Genomic DNA, 9,991 nt, shown 5'->3' with positions numbered 1-9,991 from the left:
GTTTGGGGCTCACAATGGTGCCAGTGTGCAGTATGCAGCGGGAAATGAAATATTGCTCCATCACTGCAGATTACGCAACTAAACTGTAAATTCATGCGTCATTTTTATGGACTTAAATTATTGCATTTTTTTTAAATCGCAAACACAACTACTGTAGCTTATCTAAACAAGCAGCAAACATATATCTCAAAGATGACATTTTTATACATAACCACGCAGTAAGATTGTTTTATCACGATTGTTCATGTCGGAATAGATACAGTCATGGTGACTATGTAAATATTGCATGTCGTTGATATATGGATGAAAACAAATATTGAAGTGATTGAGAGTGTTTTCGATGCATGGGAACTATATGCTTATCAAAACCCACGTGCCTACACGTAAAGCCTCTCGTTAGTGTTGTGGTGGGGTTTGAATTACTCGAGTTGCTTGTTGACAACCACTTTAATGTTGATTCACTTCACATCTCGTTGCCCGAGTCATAATTTTAATACATTTTATTGCTGAATTTTTATGAGATTAGAAATGGTCTTGGTTTGTTTTTGCTATGACAAATTAACATTTTTTTTGCTTTTTTTTTCCATATCAAAAGAGCAGGTATAGAACATGATTGATCCTATGAATAACAATTAATGGAAATTGTCCATTAAAACTTCACTATAACTTTGACATCTTGTTACTGTGACGACGAAATGCGGCTTTCCTTTCCTATTTGGATGAATTATCTTTTGTGAATGTCCGTTTATTCGAAATATTTTTGATTTCAAGATAAATAACAGTTGTAAATTGTATTTTCTATAATTTACAAATATTTCACTCATGCAACATACGCTTTCCATTAATTAGATATTGTGAATAAAAATTACAAATATTATATTTCGTTAAGAAAATACTGTGTAATGTTACTTGCAGGTCTGAAAATGTTTGATGCCCACGCAAAGAAATATACAAATAGTAACGATACAATTTAGGACATTGACTGTTATATGTATTGACGTTTGTGGGCAAATGAATTATGTCGACCCTACATAACAAGCGAAGATGATCCAATGTTTGATCGAATTTTTATAAAACATCTTATGCAAAAATCTATATATAAAGGATAACATTATTTTCGTAAATATAAAACCTATATCGTGTTATTTCACTAAATCAAAAGTGCTCGATTAAAATGAAGGTTTGCATATTTTACACATATCCTGGTACTCTAACTCTTAGAGGAGTAACGAGCTTACCGGCTAATGACAAACTCTTACAGAGAGAGAGTTTTATTGGTTAAGTCTAAGTAAAATTTAATGTATGGTATTTGTACTAATATCACTTTAGTGCATATCACAGTGTCGCGACATATTGTTGGGCGAACAGTGTGATTAAAAGCGGAAAATGATTAAGGAGGAGATGATAAGAGGCAATATTGGTATATTTCAGATCATGTTTTGGTTTGACAAAAGAAAAAAAAATCCTTCTTTTGCATATGATTGAACCATTAATGAAGCATTCCTTCGTTCGCACATCAGAAACATGCACAATTTCTATTGAAGAAATCTATGTCCGAACGATGATTACATGAGTGTTTGTGCCTAAATGTAATGAAATTAACGCCGAAACGTACAGAACAAGGCGTATCGTATACAACACTGCATGTCTTTGCGGTAATTATTAATACTGCGGGTCGAATCAAGACTTGATACTCGAAAACAACTTTGGTTTATCTTGAAAGTAAAACTGCCTTATCGATATAAAGATTATACATTTTACTACTAGGAAACAATAGATATTTTCCAGTAAGTTTAATTTTGACGACCTAAACTTTATTCAAACGAAGGAATGTTCCTTTTATTGAAATACGAATAAAATTCACAATATGAACATCCAATGAAGTAAGACGATTTCCAAAGTAAAATGGTCTTTCCGTGCTGATCACACAAGCTTGAGCTTTCCAATTAATAGAAATATGTACATAAGATATGAAGCGCATGGGGCCTTATCGCTCTAAGATCATGACAACATATTCTTGTTTATTTCAAATACAGCATCTAAGTCCTGGGTGCAAAAATATTTCTTAGTAGTTTTAGCGAAACGGTCCTTACTGCCAACTTTAAAGCTGAACGCCAAGCAGAGAGCAACAACTACAAGTGTTAAAGAATTTGTCTTGTCTGGACCAGGAAGTAGAGCCAATAAAATTCCTCATAAGGGCGAACGCTCAAAGACAAAAAGTGAGGCAGTGTCAACCGAGCTTTAGGTAGTATGAAGTTACTATAAAGGAAGAGAAAGCATAGAATAGCATATTAGTCGCCACTTACGAATCTTGCAATGGTACCAGCAGGTATACCTTTATTGTATCCTACCCTCTGGTATGTATATAATCGGCTGGTTTTATTATCGCCTGTTATAAGACCGATGTCACAGATGCCTAGGCATGTTTCCCAATTAAAGCGAGTCGGATATTCATATATTTGTACTAAAGAGATTCCAACCCTGTCAATCTAACTTTTTCAATATATCTGTGGTAAGAGATACAGTTGCAAGATCACAGAACGTTTTCTTAAAATACTTCAAAGAAAAAATTGGACTGTTTCCAAGAGTCGGGCCATATGATTTAGCAAACTTAAAAGTTGCTTAGTTTCTGGACACTTTTATTTTTTGATATCTCTATTGCCTTTCCATATTTGTCCTCGTTGCCATAAATCAGTATTTACAACATCATATCACGTGCACATCTTAAGATGGTAAAACTATATAAAAGCATGGTATGTTATTACAGTGTTAGGACGGTCAGCCGGAATAGACTATTCATCTTCACACCAACAGAAAGTGTAAGCATTTTTAGATTCATGTTGATTTTTTTTTGCTTTGTGTTTTTCGAAAAGTTTAATTATTAATTTACTAACGATACTTAACGATACTACACTGGGTGTAAGCACCTCATGGACATTTTTGTCGGAAACTCTTGGTTTGACTAGGCACCTGCCTCCCATCCAGGCAGATAACATGCAATATCAAAACAAATCTATAAATTCTAATCATAATAGTAATGGAAAACCCACTGTTTATATACATAGAGTATTTGAATTTCTTTCCCCTGTACATATACATGTATAACATGTGCGAGTGTGTGTGTGTGTGTGTGTGTGTGTGTGTGTGTAATACTATATATTACTCTACATTGTATGCTATTAATACCGGATGTTTTTATTTTGTTAATATTATTATAATACGGAGAGAACTTAAAATAGGCTTAAGCCTGATGTTCAATCCAATTGTTTTTTTAAAAACAATAAAATTTGTTGAAATGAAAATACTTAACGAGAATATACATTGTCAGTACTGAGGTATTATTTCAATTGAAATTGTATTTGTTTGGTAATGTTTAATGATTGTATACATTGTCATTTTTAGATCAAAATGAAGACGATCATTTCGGTATTGCTATTGGTGGCCATGTTCAGTTACGGTGAGTAAAACGTCATACTTAATATATTTAACATTAATGTAGTTCATTGTTTATTTTATCATCTTTTGTTTAATTACACAGATTTCATACACATGTATATGGTTATGATACTAATATTAATTCCAACACATTTTATTGATAAACAATAAGATTGCACACCAGGTTTATTCCTATATTTAGTTCTGTCTATACCAAAACGGGTTTTTTTTTCATAAATTGTTATTTAACACAGATATTTCAATATCGACGAGTTTCATTATTCAGAGCATGTGCTAATAAACGTATTCTACTCAAAACAATTCTATTACGTTTTGGTATTATATTTACATAAATAATGTTGTAGAGATATATCATCTACTAAATGCCTGTCCAGATTACATTTTGAGGAATTCCCTAATAATGTAAACATATCTTGGGTCTCAGAATTTTACCAAATTCAAAATAAATCATCACATTACATGTGGATTTCATTTCAATCTTTTTACAAAATTCCAAGTGAACTTTTTCTTCATCCTGACCTTTGCACGATACCCATACTTTGGATGCGTAACACAGTATGCTGGAATCATAGGGGTCAAAACTCTGATGAAAGTATAAATTCTTATTTTTACAATTTGTCTTTCCACCTTTCACTGATTGTTGTTTTGGTACAATGTTGATTCAATTTCAATTTCAACATATTTTATTGACATGATGTTAAGTCAATAGGATTGGACATCAGGCATAGCCTATCTTAGTCCTTTCCTTATATTTAATAGATGGTAAACAAACACAGACCTATATACATATATGGAAGCTTGGTGAGGGTATCAGGGGAGGTAATTCCTTAATAATTACAAGGATTTATTAATTTTAACATTAAATAGTAACCCTTAGGATATTTAGTTTAGCTAATTGCTTTATTATTTACTAAATGAATATTCAAACATAGTGTATTTTGTAAAGTAGATGTATCTATATGATGATATTGAGTTTATTCCCCCAACAGATACAGGCCATAAAGTCCATATGTTTAACACACAAGCCATCCACTGAAGAGGATCAAAATTCAATTTCATCCCATAGAAACATATTTAGTTCATAGAGTTACACCAACTCTTGAAAATAAAATGATTGTTTCAAAAAGACCTTTATAGGAATTACCTCACTTACATATAAGCACAAACAAATAAGGTTATAGATAAAATAGATTAACAGAAGATAAATTGTTAATAGACTGCCCAGAGTTCATTATTACATTAATCAAGTATATTTGGTAATCAAGAATAAATAGACATTCACTCGGTTTCATATTACATATTCTAAACATGTATTTAGATGTCTATTTAATTATTTAATTATATTGCTGTATATTTGGAGTCACCAGGGGTTAAAAAGAAATATTGAAAATATTAGATCATTATACATCAGACATGATTTCAAAATCTCTTTGATTGCAGGATGAAATTTGAGACATGTGTCAAGATGCTAAAATTTTGAATATTATTACAAAGAGTACATCCATTGACAATGACATTGGTACATAAATGATTATGATGTGGATGATTTAAATGTTGTATAAGTACTAGACGAGGATTTTGATATAAATTACATTCAAAGAAATAATGTGATATAGTTTCAACAGATTGATTGCATTGACACATTGGAGATTCAATTAGATGATCATTAAAACGGTCGTAATTTAGATTACTTACGTTGTTTCTTAATTGGCATAGAAAAATGTTTGTATCACGCCGGCCAGAATATTTAAATACATCAGTTGTAGTGGATATAATATGGTGATTGTTATTTAAAAGTTTTTTAAATTGATTAGTGGAGTGAATATTACTGATTTCAGGAGCGAGTCTATTCATTTCATTTAACACAGATGGGAAAAAACTTTCAAAATAAGTTACTGTACGACATAAAGGGGGGTCAAATAATCGAACTGTACGGAGTGGATATCTAACTAAGGTTTCATCATGAATATATGGTTCAATAATTTCTCTTAAGTAATCTGGGGTTTCATTATTTAATATTTTGAACATTAAGATAAGTTTGTGTTTTTGCCTTCTGCAACTCAATGATTCCCACCCTAATTCTGTATATAGTTTTTCATGTGAAGTACCTTTGCGTAAACCAGTAATTAATCTAGCAGCATCTAATTGAATTGATTCTAAGAGATTTTTTTGTATTTGTGAACAGTTATCCCAAACAACATCGGCATATTCAATAATTGGCCTAATGTAGGATGTATATATAGTTGTTAGTGACTTCCTATCAATTTTAGTTTTTAATAATCTTAAAATGTTTATTCTTTTTGAAGCTTTATCATATATATTAGAAATGTGTTGGTTCCACTTGGCATCATCACTGAGTGTTAGACCAAGGTGTGTATGTAATTTATTTTCAGTAACTGGTTCATCATAAAAATTTACAGCAGGGTGATCTTTATTATTTTTTCTAGAAAATATAACTGATTCTGTCTTAGCAGGATTAAATTTAATATCCCATTTATTAGACCATTGCTTGATATTAATTAGATCATTAGTGAGACTTGGAGCTATTTCAATGGGGTTATTACCACATATACCATACAGAGAGGTGTCATCTGCAAATAGTTTTATCTTATTAGAAACACAGTCAACAATATCATTAATATAGATTAAAAACATCAGTGGTCCGAGGACTGAGCCTTGAGGAACCCCAGCTTGAACAGGGTCAAATGTCGATACAAAACCTTCAGTTTGAACTCTCTGTTTTCTGTGTAATAATTTTTTTTTAAACCAGTTTAAAAGATTACCTTTAATACCATATAACTCCAGCTTGTTAACCAGACCATCATGCCAAACCCTGTCAAATGCCTTACTAATATCGCAAAATATGTATCTAATTTCTTTGTTTTGATCAAGACATTTAACAATGGTATGGTAGATAGACAATAATTGATTTACAGTAGAGTCATTGGGTGTAAAGCCAGACTGATGTTTAGTGATAATTTTATAAGTGGTGAGGTAATTATATAAGTATTTAAAAATAATCTTTTCTGACATTTTACTAAAACATGATGTTACAGAGATTGGTCTATAGTTAGATACCTCATTGACTAATCCTTTACCTTTAAAGATAGCATTAATATTTGCCATTTTCCAGCTAAGTGGGATTACACCTGTTTCAAGAGTTTTGTTGAATAAAAGAGTAAGAGGTACATATATAGATGATAGTAGGTTTTTTATGACTTTAGGAATCATATTGTCTGGTCCAGCAGGTTTGTTACTATTTAAGAGGAATAACTGATCTTTTACATCCTGCTGTGTTATAATAATGTTGTCAATGGAATGGGGGGAATTCTGGATAATTTCTGGAATTGGATCAGTATTTGCTGATGTTGTTGATATGGAAACAAAATATTTATTTAAACACTCAGCTTTGTCAAATGGATGTTGTATAACAGTGTTGTTTAATAGTGGGGGAATAGATGTAGATTTATTATTAATATTAAGGACATTTCTTGCAATTTTCCACCATTTATTGGGGGGGGGGGGGGGGGGGGGGGGGGGGGAATAGATCTATCAGAAAGTGACTTTTGTAAATTTTCAATATATGTGTTTTTTGCTTCTCTTATCTTAGTAATAATTTCATTTCTCTTTATTCTATAATTTTCCCAATGGTGCATGGAATTAGTAGTTTTTGCTTTCCTATGAACTCTATTTCTTTGTCTTATAAGTAATCTGATATCATTAGTCATCCATTTCTTATCATTTGGTCTAACTGTAACATATTTACTTGGTACACATTCACTGATTAAATCATTTACAGTATTACATAAAATATTATTAAATTCATTCGTATCATGTTTATTGATTAAATTATCCCAATCCTTCTCTAAAATATGTCTGTTCATCTTATCAAAATCAGCATCTTGATATATAAAGATTTTTTTACGATAAGATTGTTTTTTGAAAACTGAATAAGAGATAGTGAATTGAACCAGTGAATGGTCACTACATATTGGAGGAAGTACGGATGCATTTTTAATCAGACTTGTATTATTAGTAAAAACAATATCAATTGAAGTTGATGAAGTTGGGGTGATACGAGTAGGGTCCTTTATGAGATTTGAGAGATTAAATTTAGTCATCATTCTAGCCAGATTTGAATGAGGTTGAAGATTAAGCATGTTGACATTGATATCACCAGTTATCACTATGTCAAGATGTGTGTTAATGGCTTTTTCAATGATGGTGTCCAGAATGTCCCAATATCTAACTGGTGATTCCGGTCGATATAAACAAGCCAATACAAATTTTCGAGATTCAATGTGGACCTCTACCCATAACATTTCAACTTCATCTTGTTCAAGATCATGTCTTCTTTTAGTAACAATATTATCTTTATGATATATTAAAACTCCACCACCTGGGCCAGTTTTCCTGTCTAGTCTGTGAATATTTTCAGAATAAGATTGAAGCATTAGTTCAGAATCAGGTATTGCAGGAGTGAGATGTGTTTCCGTTAGACAGATAATGTCACTATCATATAATTCAGCTTCAATAATATCTATTTTATGTCTTAGTGATCTTATGTTTAGGTGGGAAATATCAAGGTTGTGTAAGGGACCTGGATTTAGTTCAACATCACAACTAATTATTATTAACATACCAATGATATATAGAACAAAAATTAAGTTGTTAACTATTGGTGTAGAATACACGGGTAGATAATATGCTATATTGTATGCAATACTTTGTACAGTTAATTTATAATTAAACACAAATAAGTACACGTTGCCCCCAGTGAATCTACATGCCCTATCATAGAACAAGTATATTACTCTACTAGTCATTATCAAATAACCATATCTTTATAATATATTTGATAGGGCATGTGATACAGCTGGTATTTGTATGTACCTGTACGAGTGAAAATGTATACATTGAGACTGGGCAAGTCTTAAAATTGTTATAATAAAACAAAATGTGAAAAAATAAGCGATTTGTGGGCAAAGTCCACAAAAGTAATACATATATACAAGTAATTACCATACATGGATGAAAAATCATAGAAGACATCCCGCTATTTACATGGATGGACATCTTCAAAAAAACTGTAAACAAAACGTACAACTATTTATATACAGACCACGTGAAAGCACTCTAGTGATCACGATCATATATTCTCATCATAGTCTCTCAAACACTTAACTAAGTTTCAGTTTACTTACCATTTACTGTTCAGTACAGTTAGATTGTATTATTTTCAAAGTATCAAACAATGGGTCAGATAATTCCTTTTGAGTAAAGAGATTAGCAATAATGAATACATGACATAAATAATTAAACTTACATTTGAGAGACTATATACATAACTAAGTGTAATCATATTCAGTTGAGAGGTGTGCTCTTTCATAAGAGTATTATGATTGCCATACGCATAAAAGCAGGCACGCCGATTTGTAACATTGAGTGTGTACGTGGATTTACATTGGATATAACTATCATTACTTTTGGAATAAATTAAATAGAAAAATAATTAATAAGAAACCTCAGGAGACGCAGTGAGGTATACAATATGAGTGTCATTTCATATATATTTTGCTACAAGTATTATTCATATGGAGAAGAGGTATAGTATGTTCATGTATATATACGAGACACGTACGTATACACGTGTATAATTTGGATCTACAATTTTACATCTGTGATTGTAAAGGTGGAGATACAAACATTGCGTCATATTATTTTTTAAATATTACCATCAACCTAGGACCTGCCTTGTGTGGAAGTACAAAACAAGCTTATTATAATAAGTATACTTATTTTCTTAAAAATAAAAATCATGTAGATACACACATTATTTCAAGCAGTACTCCGGGAGAAATCAAGTGCATGTACATTCATATGATCATTCACATTAATACATGTTTTTTTTTTATTAAATGTTTAGATGACACTGATTAATTACAATGCACAGTACTTGATATGAAGTTACAATGCATGTAACTACATATCAACAATATAATATGTAATACTAACTGTACCATTTAAAAATAAATAAAAGATTAACTAGATTAAATGTACATGTGTATCTTAGTAATTCCAATACCTGAGTATTCATATCAGTATGGGAAGCATACATGTATATACCAATTAGAAATAGAAATATTACTATATTGAGTTGCATTAGATAGAAATAAATATGGGATCTTGATTTACTTCCCATATATATACATGTACATGAGTGTGAATACATGCTAATCATTTCTTGTATAGACTATGCTAAGTAATTAGTATAATCAGGATAATAACCATACATATACACTGTACGCATTATGCTAGCAATGCAGAACCCATTAGAATTACAATGTAGTGGGTTTCATGTGATCAGACTTAACACACATAGGGCTATATATAGTGGACAAACAAAATATACAGACAAGGAACACAGTTTATTTATTAGGTTCAATAGGTTGGGTTCTCGGTTTGGCACGTGCACCGGTATCAGGTGTACCAGGAATCCAATTCTTGACTGTACGTATTCCAGGGGTTTTGGGAG

This window comes from Pecten maximus, unplaced genomic scaffold (genome assembly GCF_902652985.1).
Source record: "Pecten maximus unplaced genomic scaffold, xPecMax1.1, whole genome shotgun sequence".
Lineage (NCBI taxonomy): Eukaryota > Metazoa > Mollusca > Bivalvia > Pectinida > Pectinidae > Pecten > Pecten maximus.
This window is presented reverse-complemented; position numbering follows the sequence as displayed.